Source organism: Nipponia nippon, unplaced genomic scaffold (assembly GCF_047370975.1).
Source record: "Nipponia nippon isolate SJK-2023a ecotype South Korea unplaced genomic scaffold, ASM4737097v1 scaffold_3, whole genome shotgun sequence".
Lineage (NCBI taxonomy): Eukaryota > Metazoa > Chordata > Aves > Pelecaniformes > Threskiornithidae > Nipponia > Nipponia nippon.
The window spans coordinates 33,244,899-33,261,082 of record NW_028262347.1 but is presented as its reverse complement, the minus strand read 5'-3'; positions in this window follow the sequence as shown (position 1 = coordinate 33,261,082).

Here is a 16,184-nt window from a genome sequence, read left to right as displayed (position 1 = left end):
CCAGAGCAACGTTTCTGACTGCAGTCTTAGGTAACTTCAAAACTGGAAAAGCACACAGGGAGAGCTGTTCTCTATCAATATGCTGCTGGACCAACAGCAAAGATCTGGGGGAGGAGGAGGTGACAATAAATGTGATGGAAGAGGCAGAATTCTGAGGGGTTTGAATATGGGATATTTGGAGAATGGGAAACCACCATCTCAGCTCTTTTTGGAGAAGAGAAGGAGCCGGACTCATGCATCTCCCACAACCTAGTGAGTGAGGAGAGTTTTTACTGAGGAAATTAAAATCTCACTTAGCTTCAGCCAAGAAGTATTGTTGTCTCATTTGCTGCTGTTCAGATATTTGTTGCTGATTACAATCTAGCAGATGATGTGCTATGAAAGGTGGAGGCAGCATAAAATGCCTTGCTGAATAATTGATCACCACCCCTCCAGGCTATCTCCATGGATGAATGCTTATGCCAGTTACGATGACGGTGTCCCCAGTTAATGCTCTTAATTGACCAACACTTGATTTGAATTCAAATAGTATCTTTAAAGACATCTTATTTATGTCAGAAGGGGTTTCATATTTTACAATGTTTCTTTTTTGTGTATCTTTCTGATTAAATGCAGGCACCTTTTGGCCCTTTTATTGTATGGACATTTAGAAATGGATGTCTTTTTAAAAAACAGTGGTGTAAATCTTGATCACACCAAATCAATGGGAAACCTCCTGTTCACCTTCCCACTGTACTTTTTCATCCAATGTGGGTTGCTACCAACATGTTATAATTCCCCCATTTTCTTAATAGGAATTAGAGAACCAAATAAAAGCCAATATATCAGGTCCCTGTATCTCATCCACAAAGGCAACACAAAGCAGTAAAGGGCCAGAGGGACAGACAACAGGGCTGCTGAACTCAGTAAATGGCAGAGATTTCCCATCTTTAAGCCCATTCTACGGATTTCTTGGCCCTTCACAAGAATCACAGGAGGATAAGAAATTTTACCTGAAAATAGGTCTGATTCCTGAACATCTAAAATTCTTAATGTGGCTGATGTTATGTACATATTGTCTTCTGGAATTTCCTTCAGACTCCGGAAGGAGGGAAAAAAAAAAGGAAAATAAAAAAACAACTAAAGGAATTAAGAGAGTTTTTAAAAAGGCATCATTAGTACCAAATGGTGCCACTGTACGTGAGCTCTCCTCTCAGCTTTCTGCCTCATCCCAGCTTCCTCAGTGTTGCTTCTCCTGAAATGCACGAGGTCTGGCTGTTAGAGGCCTTAGGCCATTCTCTTGTCTGTTTGCCTTTGGGAGGATTAATGGTTACTTGGAAGCAGCTGCCTGGATTTTCTCCCCATGTGTCTCCCCATGTGACTGTTCACAGTCACATCCAAACTCGGTCATATTTGTTTTACATTTGCTATGATAAGCTGATTTACTATTTCCTATATAAATTGTTTAACATGACCTTGTAAGTCCAAAGTTAACATGAATTGTAAAAGGAGATAAAATAAAATCTCATCATTAATCATTTTATCTTTCAGTCTTTGTAAAGGCATTTTTACTTTTCTTTCAGGTGAGAACCTGATCCAAAGTATATACAGGTGTTTCTACACACATCATGCATACTGCATGTAACCCTCTACATTACAGGAATATTAATCGGAATATAAGGTCCAAGGTGAAGCTTTTGAACGTTAGAAAGTGGCAAGTTTAAGATCCCCTTATTACTCCTTTTTCATCTGTATTCTGCACTGAACCAGACAGAGATCCCATGGAGGAACAACACGTGCTGATACTGCATAATCCACTTTGCACAGGGGACCAAGTCAAGGTCGTATAGTCAGCTGGCATCTTCTAACTTTTGGGTAGCTGACTTTGCTACCCACAGAACGTTCTCCTTAAGTAGCTTCCTTGCCTCTTTTTTACAAAAAATCTTAAGTTTATTTTAAAGAAGAAAATACAACTGTGTCATGTGTGTCGCAGGCTATGGACAGATGCCCTTTTCCAGATCTAGCTGTGCTAGGGCGAAGAGTTATCTTCCCTGCAGGTTCATAGTGACCTGCCCCTTCCCCAAGAAAAACTTCTGTGCCCTGGTACCTGCCGGCTGAGCCTGCCGTCCACCTCCAAGGTCTGAATGAAATCGCTCCAGGTTTGTCCTGGTTTCAGCTGGGATAGAGTTAATTTTCTTCTTAGTAGCTGGTATAGTGCTGTGTTTTGGATTTAGTATGAGAATAATGTTGATAACACACTGATGTTTTAGTTGTTGCTAAGTAGTGCTTACACCAGTCAAGGACTTTTCTGCTTCCCATGCTCTGCCCGGCACACAAGAAGCTGGGAGGGGGCACAGCCAGGACAGCTGACCCAGACTGGCCACAGGGCTACTCCATACCGTGTGGCGTCATGCTCAGTATATAACTGGGGCGAGTTGGCTGGGGGGGAAGCGATCACTGCTTGGGAACGGGCTGGGCATCAGTCAGTGGGTGGTGAGCAATTGTGTCGTGTATCACTTGCTTTGTATATTATTATTGTATTATATTATTATTATTATTATTACTACTACTACTACTACTACTACTACCATTCTATTTCATTTTACTTCAATTATTAAACTGTTCTTATCTCAACCCAGGAGTTTTCTGACTTTCACCCTTCCAATTCTCTCCCCCACCCCACTAGGGGGGCAGTGAGCGAGCGGCTGTGTGGTGCATAGTTGCTGGCTGGGGTTAAACCACGACAAGGTTAAACAGGGTGAGCAGGAGGCTTCGCTTACATCCCTTATTCAGACTGAAATGGCTAGGGGAAAGTCACGGGTCCCAGGGTGGAGTCCATAACTCTCTCAGTGGACCCTAAGAAATGGTGCCTCCCGACAGAGAAGGTTATGAGTGTGCCAGTGTGCTGTTTGCACAGAGGCATTTCCAGAGTGGACTTCTGCCTACACCTGAGCAGCCCAAACAGGAGAATCACAATGATAGTTTTTTATAGTTTTGTTCTCTGCTAAAGCTACGCAGATGTTTTTGTGACAGAGGAAAGGCAATTTCCCTGGAAAATATCACAGATTTTACATAAAGTGTGCAACTTCTCCAAGAAAGAGAATGATATTTCAAGGCAAGGACAAAGCCCTGAGCAACCCAGCCTGACTTGAAAGCTGATCCTGCTTTGAGCTGAAGTTGGACTAGAGACCTCCTGAGACCCCTTCCAACATGAATTATCCTGTGATCCTATGATTTTTTAAAGTGAAAAATAACCAGCTACAGATTTGCTGCCACCAGTGCTATACACCAAATGCAAATAATTAGTACTTTGGAGCACTGTTCGGAGGGTTCCCATTGTAGCTGAGACAATCGGATGCCTGGCTGCCACCAGGAGGATGGTTTCCACTCTGCCAATCTTTCTGCTTTCATGTTACTGCTCACATGGCCCTACAGTTTGTCAGATCCTCTGGCTGAGCTAGCAGAAAGCTAGTTTAGTGAGCTGACCCAGCTCACCCAGGGGTCAGACAGTGCCAGAGGCAAGAAAATGGGAAAAGGTGGGGCCACATGGCCAGGATTAACCCTGGGAAAGCAGGGCCTTAGCTTCTCGCTTCAGCAAGCCGTAAGATAGTACAGTTTTATTCTTGTAAGTGAATGTAGATGTGTCTAGCCACTGTCTGGGTCAGTTCTCCCACTCTCATGTTTAATTATTTAATATAGGGCCTGATCCTTCAGGACTGCAATGCAGTGATGTAGGCTGGTCTCTGTGCCTCCGTCTTGCAATGTATGTTTAGACTGTGAGTGCCAGGAATAAAGTGCTTTATCTGTGAAGTACCACTTACATGTCTGCTGTTAAATAAGTGATAATCTACAAAGAGCTTTTTCCTTCCCAGTAAGTTGCCTGTTCGGAGGCTTTTCTGTCTTTTGATCACAGGTCAGATTCATGTCCTTTTTGACGCTAGGACAATTTCTTTTTTGAGTGATTTTCAGTGCAACCTTATTGCTCAGGTTACCTATTTTTATATTGCTGACTGGTGATGTGTGCAATGAAGCCTGACTCGCCACAGCCTAGAATGAGCAGCCCAGCTCTCTCCTCCTTGCCTCTGGTTACAAGCTCCCGCTGCTTCCAATCAAACAGCTGTGGGCTGAGCCGGACTAGCTCACAGATCAGAGCAGAGAAAATGAACTCTGCAGAAAAACCAGCAGAGCGGTTACAGTCAGCCTGGCAAGCTGATCCAGCTCACCATGCCCTGCTCTGTCCGTACGGCGGCCAAGGCGGGGGGGGGAGGCAGGGACGGACCCCTGGGCAGAGAAGGCGAGCGCTCCCTGGGGATGCAGCCTAAAATTAGCTTGTGAAACTGCAAGATCAGTCACCTTTTGCTCTTCAGAAGTACTGGCATTAGAATTTTTCCTCAGGTGATTTTACATGTAAAAAAGTTCCAGGAGAAATTCCCTGTGAGGCTGCAGAATCAGTAAAAGACACCTTACTGTATGGTTTTTTTTTCCCTTGAACAAATGTAGCAGAAAAGAATGGTTATTTAGAAATGATTATTTCTTCCGGCATAGAAAAAGAGCAAGCTGGAGAATATTTTATACTTCATCAGTGAAATATTTACAATAGTAAAGTGAAGTGGCAGTTTTCTTTTTAGCTTTCAGCAACAAATGCAAAACTGCAATGATTAGCTTTACATGAACTCAGTGTGAAAGAACAACAGTATTTTTAAGAAGCTGTCAGTGGCTTATCTCACAGCTGGCACCTATTAATACAGTGAGTAATTTCTGCAAACCCAGATAGACTCCAAAATTAACACTATCCATTAAGAAAGACCATGGAGTGCTATAATTATGTCAGAATACTTTGGCTGGCAATAAACAAATCATTCTTAATGTTGTATTCACATCCATTAACACAGGTTTCTAACTAGACCAGCTGTAAATTTATTTATTTTTAATACAACTTAATCCATACATATTTAACATCATCCAGAAAAATAACAATTCTTCTGTTATTTCCACATCAGCAATTTTTGTGGGAACTAGCCAGTTTGACACCACACTTTTTTCTAGTAACATTCCCATGTTAATGTGTGCTTTCACCCAGCCTTCTCAGACTGCTCAGAAGTGACATAATTACTTCAGACTCAGCAGTGCAGCAATAAATTACAAATTGTCCTCTAGCTTGTTTTTGCACACCCACGGAAAACTTCTTCCCTGAGGTTGTTCTCAAAAGACTTGAGATTCCATCTGCTTATTTTATTTCCCAGGTGGAAAAGAAAGGGAAAAAACCCTAACAAGATAAAACTGAAGAGTCTGCATCCATTTAAACCTCTTCAAAATCCAGAGTGAATGCTTGGATTAAAGCAGAGTCACTGAAGATTTGCAGTGACAGACAGACAAGAACTCAAAATCTTAGTCCGAGGTTGAGTTAGGAACACATGTAAACAACCTGGAAGCAGGCTGAAACAAGAAAGAACTTGTGCCCACTGTTTATTTCAGTGTAAACACATAGTGCCATCTTGAAATAAAGTCTGTGAATCAATTCTGGCAGTGAAGTTGACCCTGTTAACTACCAAAAGAAGGTTCCTGAGCTGGGACATTAGAGGAGTATTGAATACTAAGCTCCAGTGCTCAGCTGCTAGTTCAGCGGGAAGCCAGGCTGGAGTAAAGGAGAATATTGCCATGATTCTGGGGATTTAGGTGTTGCAAGGGCAGCCTCTGAAAAAAAACAAAAAGCTCTAAGAACTTATCTAACTTGGCTCATTTGCTGGAAGCATCAAGAGGCTACAACAACTGCAAGTTACTGGACACATAAAAGCTAGTAGCAATAACTTTTTCTGAAAACATAATTTAATCTTTCTATGGGGGCCTCAGTGCAAACATTTGCAGAGGTTACTGGTATCCTGGAGTAATGTATCTGGGCTTTCCAGCTGTGGAATGTTTTTTTTTTCCCCAATACAGAAATGTAGTTATCCTAATACAGCTGAAAAACATGGTGTATCTCTAGTTTTTACAAATGCTCTGACTCTTCCCATCTCTGTTTGATTTCAAACACAAAGAAAGTGACTGTGCAGTCACATTTGCCTGTGCAAAATATTTCATGTGCAATAGAAAAAAAAAAACCTAGATATTACATAGTTTGTTACCCTCTGTATAACGTTCAGTTGCTTCTTAAAATAAATGTGTATCTAATAAAGCAATGTAGTAGCTGATAGTTTTTCCAAGAAAATAAAAAAACTACACTGACTTACTTTGTATATGACATTTCTTGACTTTTGGAAGACTCCTGGTATCAGAATATGACCCCTCTTCCTCGCCAATTAAAAATGAAATAAAACAGCAGACAATAAAAGAAAAATTTCACCCAGACCATCTTCTGGAACTGAGTGTCTCTTGCTTTTAACTCCCTGGCTTTCCCACTGTCCAGGTACAGCTGCAGCACACTCATATTATCACTGACGTTCCTGCTGTTCGTCTTTATATGGGTAACATTAGCTTTACAATACGTCCCATCTTTGATAGCACTGGAAACAGACATTTCAAGGTTGCTTCTGAACTTGGAGGTTTTGTATAGCAACACCATTCATCAGCACATCTAAGACACTGTGATTGGACTGGCCAGAAATAATTCTTCCAAGCTCTTTACTGAGGACTTCAAACTGAAGTGGCAGCATGCTGTGAGAGATCATCCTGACTATGCCTACTATGCCAACCCTTTCCACACCTTCTGAACATCAAAGAAAGCTTATATAATCTGTAATATCATCACCATAGGTGATTTTTTTTTTGGTAGCATTTCCAGACCTTGAATGTACTGTAAGGAACATAGAGTACTGGTGTGTTTGTGGTATGTGTCTTCTTATAGGGATCTGAGTGAATGGTTTGATACTCAAAACTTCTTTGCTTTGTACACATCAAAGTTCAAGATCCTTTTGTAAGATTGTAGAATGCATCACCTAGGATATGGATTTCATAGGATGCATCACCTAGGATATGGATTTCATAGGATGCATCACCTATGCTTTGGATATAGCACTTTTTGTGGCAATTTACAGATAAAATGTTTCAATTCATTTTTAACTGAAAAATTAAAACAAAAAAAGACCCCAACAGTCACTTTAGAAATTTGCCATTTTCCAGTCTTTTATCCCACATCTCTGTTCAATAATGCGAAAACACAGCAGCATTCAAACTTTCCCTAAAGTTCCTGAAATCTCACAGGTAGGCTTCAGCTGGAGGACATATATTGACAGTATGTTATTAATGACTGGTACAGAAACTGCTGGTGTAGAAACTGTAGGCAATAAACAGGCGCAGATCTATACCTCGATGTATAACACCGGAGATAACAAAGCCAAACGTCATCCTTCCTCACTTACTGATTTGCATGATTCAGTTTAATTGGGCAAAATCAGTTGGGGACACCGGCCTCATCTGTTAATAGCTCTCCCTGACAGCGCGCACAATTACCACCCGGTCCCCAATGTCACTCCTGTAAAAGCTCTCTGTGCCTGACTGCTAGTCAATTAATGATCAGGCTTATAAGGTCTCTTTGGCTGGTGTTAGTTCCCCCAGTAATGCAAAGCAGCTGTAGACCTGGCCTAGCTTATGACTATATTTTGTTTGCTTTGCATTGCCATGTAGCAGCACAAAGCAACTTGAGCCTGTTGATGAACCTGTCTCAAAAACTTCAGATAACGTTTTCAGCTGAGCCAAGATTCTTCATATATATCTTTAGTTTATGGCAGATATTATGCTACCGTTCTTGTGTCTTCTTTTTGGGTTTCTCCCTGGGTTTTCTTCTTAAAAGTTCATACATAAAAACCTTTTAAAGAAATTCTCAGCCAAAGATCAATGCTAAATTGGAGTTGATATTGAGAATGTGTATCATGAATTCAACTGAAAGTACTCCCAGAAAAGGTATGAACTGCATCTAGTGATGGTTACTTGCATCAAAATCTAGGTCCCTTTTTAACAGATTCGGTCATATCTGCAACTGATGAACTGAATGTCAGGTCCTGAACGAACACTACCAAAGAGACTAAAAGTAAATATGTATTCTTGCACAGATGTCTGCTGGCTATTTTACTTTTGTAAGTTGATATCTCAAATCTAAGAATGCTTTGAATTATAAATTGAATAGCCTGGTTTATTTCTATACTATTTTATCCTTTGATCTATAGATTACAACACTTGTTAAGAGATACAAATCTGTGGCATATCTAGGCACAGAGAAAAAAACTTAGATTGCATTAGTCTTTTCTATTGGTGTTGATAAAGCAGGCAGTTTGCTGTCAATTACAAAGTGTTCAGTTTACCTAACCCTATATTCAGATGACCGGTTAGGCATGCATATCAAGGTAATCTGATGATTGAAGACTTCTGTACGTCCATCCCTTGTCCCAGTCAAGCCAACTAAAAAATCCCAGTGGCTGGTCCGTTACAAGCATGATAAACTGAATTTCAAACTATGTTGCATTAGTCTTTGAAGCTATATCATCGTTTGATTGCTGCAGCATCTAAAATGAAAATTGGAAGGATGATACTTACTGTGGTACCCAACCAATTCTATAGCTTCAAAGATTATAGATTAAGTAGATTTGGTTTGGAAGATTAGCCTATCAATAATGCTAGCATTAATGAAAATAATACCCTTCTACCCTGTAATAGGCTTTCTTCCAGGTCTAGGCTGCCTGCCTTCTTCCTCATGTCTAAGAAAAAGGTTTCAAACATCAAGAATTCCATATTCCAAATTCCATTTAAATAATTTATTACCAATGCTATTTTGAATGCCTGTTTTTGAAGCATTCCACATTTCCCCTGCCTTGTAAGAATGTTACGATGCCCTTTATTCTTTTAGACTAATCCAAAGAGCTCACTTGATATACTTGAGTGTTCTGCTCTGTCAGAATGATATCTTACCCTGGCAAGTGTCCAGCTGGTATTTCATTTAAATTTAAACAATAGGAACCATTATGATTTTGAACTCACTTCACTCAATTCTCATCACACAAACCCAAGTCTGTACCCCAGCGCAAATACATGACCTTCCCACAACACTGTTTGAAATTAAGGTGTAGTTACCTTTTGGACATGCCATCAAATTATAAACTGTAATCTATCTTAAAGGTACAACATGAATAAAGCTCAGTTTGGCAGACCAGAGAGATTATGATTCATGCTTTAATTTTATCTGTCAGGTGTTATTGCAGTGCTATTCTGGCTAGTGTCCCAGGCAAACTCCTAAGAAGAGAGAACACAGCTCTTTTAGAATATGTGCATTTTTTAGACTTAGAAGCTCTACGACCTCTCTTGTATTTGACCTCCTGAGGTTACCAAACGAACACAAAGTCAATCAATCATTTCCTGCCACTGTCTTGTTGAGATGCTTTTTTCCTATGTCTGCTACACAGTTTATCTTCTAGTTACACAGGGACAGATTCTTATCTGGAGTTAAGTGTACAGGTCAAACAGCTTGCATAAAGGTACGTTGGTTAACCCAACCAGAGTATCTAGCTCATTTTACTGCACATTATTGAGAGATGTGGCTAAAGAGTTTCTGCTACATGTCTCCCTTCTTAACTGTGAAATAGCTTTTTTTCAACAAATAAACCCAATTACAGGATTTTTTTTCTTTCAAAGAATTGAACTACAGATAGAACTACTGAATTTATTTGAAATCTTACATGTACAGCTAACAAATATTCTTTTGTTACTACACAAGCTAGGAACTCACATTATTAATTACTTTATCTGCTTAAGTACTTCCCCAAGGATAAGGGAAATGGTAAAGCCTTTACTGTATGTTCTACTGGTATCATAAAAAAGACATTCAACACTTCATTCTTAGCAGTATTTATCAATGTTTATATGAAAATGGTAGTAGTTAAATAGACTTTGTGAGGACAAATTTGGACATTAAAGTTGTCTAGAATGCTACAGAATTTGCCATTAATTAAAAATAGAAGCTTCTAGAGAGTCTTTTCATAAATCCAGTCTTCAGGAAAATTTAATTCTTCTCCGAACCATCTAATTTAATAGAGTATGTATAAAGACTTTATTCTTCTGGGAGAGGTATATTAAGTCACTGCATGCCCATATGTATTTTGCAAGTGGCAACTAACAAACTGAGGCAGAGATCTGTGGGTCTGTTGGAAAGCATAAATCAGAAGCTGTCACACAAAGCTGACTTAAAGCTTGTGCTTACACTACCTTGATCCCAGGGTTTCTTTGAAGATTTCTTTGTAAGGCTGTAAGAGAGCATTCTGAGGGTTAGTCAAATGTACATAATGGCTACAGATGATGGTAACTCCAACGCAGAATTAAGTAGCAAAATTTGTCATTTTTCTAACTCCCTTTTGTGTCACTACATTTCCTTTTCCTTTTTAGCAGCCAGAGAGCAGCAGTTTAGCTTGAGAGCAGAGCTTTTGCATCAGCGGTGTGCCTTCGCAGCGTTAGCCGTACAGCCTCCCTGGCCATTTGCAGGCTAGACACCAGTGAGACTGTGCGGTGCAGCTGCTTCGTAAAGAAGTTGTCTGACCTCAATGTTCAATTTCCAGTGATGGTGATCTGTGACGATCATCTTGATGATTGCAATATTTTTTTCCAGGGTACTTTTTTTTTAAGGTTTAAATCATCTTAAAAATAGCAGCGCTGCAAGATTAGATAGTCTTTGATTTGAACAGTTCTTCTTGAATCCTGAACGATTTGGAGAGTCTTCTACTTGAGCAATTACCTAACAGGAGGAATCAACACCGATCCATGTTGACTGACAGGTTCCTCTGGGAGATTCCTGCTTCTCCCAGCCCCAGACCACCTGTCAGTGCAATGGGCTCGCTACAGACAGTGCTCTGAACCTACAGGCAAGGCCTGAGGGTACACTCCACATTAATTAAAGAACTTCATTACTCTTTCTCTCTCTCATTTATGTATTTATTTTGAAAAAGAAGCTCTGTAAAGAGCTTCTAGCAAATATTGAGTCTCTACACAGTCCAGCCCTGCACTTGGCAGCAATACAAGTCCAGCCTAAAGGATGGGGAGAGAGACGAAGGGGTGGTAAGATGCAGTGTGTGGTGTTTAGGGATGTTGGCATTGCAATAACCTTAACACAGTGGCAAGGAAATTGTCTTCTCCTCAGGGGAGAGGCTTCCTTGCCTGGCCTTGATTCTGAACCAACAGAGTGATGTATTCCATTAGCTGAATCTGATCCCTGTGCTTTTTTCGTTCATTTTTGTTGTTCGCTATATTTTATATTCATTTAATTAAAAGGAGGGGGAAAAAAGGGAAAAATGGAAAGTGTAACACTGGGACTGGAGGCAGAGGATACTGACATGGATTATGTCATGAAGGATATAATCTTCTGCCAAACTGAGACAAAGCCAGTGATTCCAAGCCAAAAAAAAAAAAAAGTGAGATCTCTTACCAGCACTCCTACAAGCTGCACCTTTATTAAATCCATCTTTCTCTTCCTTACCTAGAATAGCATGGAAATTGGGAAAAGGGGATTCGAGAGGTTTCGTATGGAAATCTCTTACCTCACACTATTTTATAATGAAAATGTAGTGAGCTGATATGGAATACCTTTTAAGACAAATTTGCAACTCTTTTGAATATTTATGTACGCATGTCTCTGTGTGTGTACGTGTGTACGTGTGTACGTGTGTACGTGTGTATATATAGCTATGAGCAGTGAAATATGCTTTTTATTATACACAGACAAGGCATTCTTCTTAAGGACTCATCATCTTTGTATGTTTTTTTCTGACAGAATGTTGGTTTGTTCATTCACTACTCCTATGACATCTAAAAAAAGCAGTATATCTGCAATATCCTTTTTTCCTCCTGATGCCACAGTGCTACACATTCACCCTTTCCCCTTAATTTGTCAGAGATAATGCCTGTAAGTCAAATTCTGATCACAAAGTAAATCTGGAGGAATTTATAAAAGAGATTTACAGTGAGAAAAATTGCCTGGCACTTTTTGTCCAAAGGTGGCTTATGGCACTTGTGAATCCAGCCGTTGCAGTAGGTGTTTGTGTGCTGACTGACACTATGTTGGAGTAGTGAACTGGAGCTGGAACTTGCTTAGGGGCTTTAGTTCCAGTATTTCATTTTTTGCTCTGACAGCTTTTAAAAAATGCTGTGTAGGACCAGGAAGCTGTGTGACTTTCAGCCATAGCCCTAATCAGATTCAGAATGCTTTAAATATTGCTGTAAAGTGTAAAATCTCCTCTGGGCTGCTGTTCTTCCTTTGGCGCTATTTCCACTGGAAGCCTGCCACCTGCACGACACAAAAATAGGAAACTCAACCTCTGGCCAGATTTTAACGCTTTAAAACAAATCCTAAAAGAGAAAGCATCAGTGAAGGCAAAAAGCAAGCAAGAGAAGAGTGAGATATGACAGAAAGGGAACTTGGAGGATAGAGCAGGCAGAATTAGCAGTACAGAAGACCAGCTAGAAAGATAAATCTCAGATATAAAGACAAGGAGGAAAAGAAAACAGGAAGGAGGGTGAAGGAACACATAAAGAGGAGAAGGGGAAAAAACCAACCAGGATAATGACAAATAGCAGAGAGGGACAGAGGGAGCAAAGTGGGAGGGATAAAGGCAGATGATGAAATCAGGGAGCAGACCTGAACAGATAGCATTGAGAGTGGGCTATTTTTTTCCTCTCCTATAGCCCTGAGGGAGCTTGGCTTGCTAATCAAGGTATGCATGTGTTCACCCCTGTAACCAGCTAGATCTTATGCTGATGTCAGCAAGAACTTGCAGCTGAAGACAGAGATTGTTTCTGTTTAAAGGAGCCTCTGCAATGCATACCCATTCCTCCTCAGGGGGCTCTGGCTTTGCCCGAACGAATCCCCCTTGGCAGAGGATGTATTGGACACTACCTCAATTCACCCTGGCGGGAGCAGCCAAAGAACAATTTAGCCCCACATTTAAATAGTAGGTAATGGCGTCTTCACTCCAGTTCCTTGAACCCCAGAGACCCAAATTCACAGGGGCTAGTGAGCCTTGTCTCCCGCCACTCCCTTTAGAGATGGTTCAAAGCAAGACCCCAGCTTTACCACTTTGAACCATTTGCCCTGGAGAAGCCAATCTTTCACCATTTGTTGGGACGGAAACTTGCACTGGCTCCTCAAACTATCCTCAGACATAGTTTGCGTAAACACCTTTCCGGTGTCTGAAGCCGTCGCGTGGCACACCTTCAGTCTAGCATTCACAGGCTGTTTTTAGCACACCTCTCCTGTGAGAGGTGTGATAAAAGAATTAAGTATCGGTATTATTTATTAACATCTTTAGTGACTTATCTGAAATGAATTATTATCTTCAGTATAAAAGACTGTCATGTGCACCACCATGCCTGCGAACCTCAGCAAAAGGACCAGAAATATTTAATGAGTGTTGAGAATGTTCTTTTATTCCTAGCAGTGATCCTTCACAGCTTGGATTGCCTCCGAGAGAGGCTGAATAGAAAAAGTACGGAAACTTCTACTTTAAGAGTTTTCTGTGACAAAGTAGAGGACTTGCAGAGACTATGGAGCTGAACATTTGTCACCTTTTAAATTCACTACAAAATCTGCAAAGACAAAGGCTGGGCCCAAACCAGTAGAGTAAATGAGAAGTAGGCAGTAACTGAAATAATTATTTGATAATTACCAAGCATCTGAAATTAAGTGGTTTGATGATTTCATTGCAGTACACAGAGGGCAAACATAAAAAATAACCACTATGGTAGAATTTTTCTTGATCTAATGATCACTAACAGAGACAACTATACACTGCTGCCGCACTATAACCTGCCAGTGTTCCGTGTACAATACTCTTTGTCTTGTGTTTGGAGCCAAATTCTCACAAGCATACAGTCAAATTATGGCCCTAGAAAGACTCCTGGACTTATTCACCACCATGTTACTCCAGGTTCATGACAGCATATCCCTGCTGATGTCAGGGCCATTCTAACTGTGTGAAACCTGAAGGATATGGTGATGAACACAGTCTCACGAGTGCAGTAGTTCCCTCAAAATTATATGTGTTTCGGTCAGGCTTGTACACGCAAGTAAGCGCAAACTCTTTTAAAACATGCTTTAGGCTCCCTGATGTTATGACGTACTCTAGACGTGGTCCCTCTCTGCCCCAGCCCTTTCTAAAGCAGAATTTCACTCTCCTGCCTCCACACACTAATAAGAGAAGTGTGGACTGCCAGGAGCCGCTGATACTTTTTTGATAGCTTGGGCTGACCCCCAGGCTGAGCAAACACACACTGGAGGAGCAGTTCTCCCTGTCACCAATCTTACTTGCCTTTATTATAGGGTCTGCAAGTACCTTTCACTTTTCAAAAGCTCTGATTTTTTTTTTTTTTTTTTGCAGTGCAGTAGCATATGGAAGCCCAGACTTGATTCAGGCCTCATTATATCAAGCATGTTAAAAAAAACTCACCAGGCAAATTCCCAGTAATTGATTCAATACTGTTGATTTTATTATATCAGTGCAGCCCAAGCAAAACAGATATACTGTGCCGGAATAACTTGCATTTGTTCCAGTGCAATTTTATACTTGCGTAGTTTTCCTTTTTATAAATAGGGATTAAAAGGAGGTTTATCTACAATATAATGATAATCGTCTTTATGGAGAGTTTTTTAAACTCAAGCAGTGATGAAGTGATTACTTAATTGCTCAAGATGCTGGTAATGCAGCAACTGGCATAGGTTTGATGTGCGCAACAATGGTTCAAGTATTGACTACATGGCAAGTCTTCATATGGATTTACACACGCAGCAACAGCCTATTTTTAAATAACCTCATATGTGAACACTTTCTTCAGGAACAACTGTAATTTTCTCTGCAGCAAGAATTTTCACACAAAAAGATACTCAGAAATTGCTTTCACATCCTCTTTAATATGAATAAACTTTTAACTGACAAGTCATGCATGCCAGAACATTTAGTCCATAAGATATTGAAAATATTATTAGATCTTTAACTTCCACAAAGCTATCAGCATAACATCATATTCAATATCATAATCATACCGTGAGCATTTCCCTAGTACAATGCTATAAAAAACGTCAATTTTAAGATAATAAGAGACCAAACACTAGCTAGAGAGTGAATGCGTGATGTACAAAGAGACAAATATATTGCCCATCCCTTCTGTCTTAAAGATGTGTTTACTTTAGCTCAGCTGAATTAAAACAGGGTGCAAATAACTATTCCGGAACAACTGTACTTCCAGACGAAATCAAACTTAAAACTAAGGAAATTCAAAATGAAGGTTCATTTATCCCCCTTCTTTCCCTGAACTATTTTTTTAAAGACTGCTAATACCGATGCCATCAATTTTGTCATTCAAACTATCTAGGTCACGTGCCATACAAATATTTAGCAGAAGATCAATGAGTTTTCTGGCTTCACATGGGTATCACTGGATGACAAAATGTCTGGCTATGGAATTCCCAACTTTGTCAGTTTGTAGCAAAGTCTTCCTAAATCTCTTGATTAAGCATTTGACTATTAGGGCCACCTCTTCCATGTGCTTTCCTGCATGGCTGCTAAAAGATGCTTTCCTGAAAACAGAATCCTTTGCTCAAATAGTCTATTTTAGAAACGAAACGTGATTCCATAAATGGACTAAAGTCAGTACTTTTCAGAGAAGAAAGAAATGCAGTTCTCCAAGGAACATGGGTTCCCTCACCCAGACTCGTCAGCGATGTGGTACAGTTTTGTACATCCTAGGGTAATGTCCTGTTACTGGACTAAGTTCAGGATTTGCTTCGAGTTGCTTAGTCTGGCTTTCTTCATAACCTCTTGTGGATTGAATCCTGCATGCTCCTCGCCCTCGGTCCTATGACAAACTACCACCATTTCAGTTGCAGAGATGACATGGGATGGCTCAGTGCTTTCGCTGGCGTTCTCTTGTGCTCCTCTTTGAGGGCAGAACAAGGTGTGAGGAAAATGGCCTTTCTTGCCTCTTCAGTGTTACCCAAGAATGAGACCCATCCTTGGACAGACCCATGGGCACCATGGGTGACACCACATGGAAGGCATTATAACCCATCCACTTCAACTTTTGAATGCACCATCCAAATCACCTTTCAGTTCCCAAGATAAGGATTAGTTGGGAGTTCAGTGGGAAACAGGCCCAGCGCTGCTGGGAAAACATTGCGATCTTTAAGCGCAGTGGTTTGGGTGATGGCCATGCAGCAGGAGGTCTGGAACACGACCACCAGA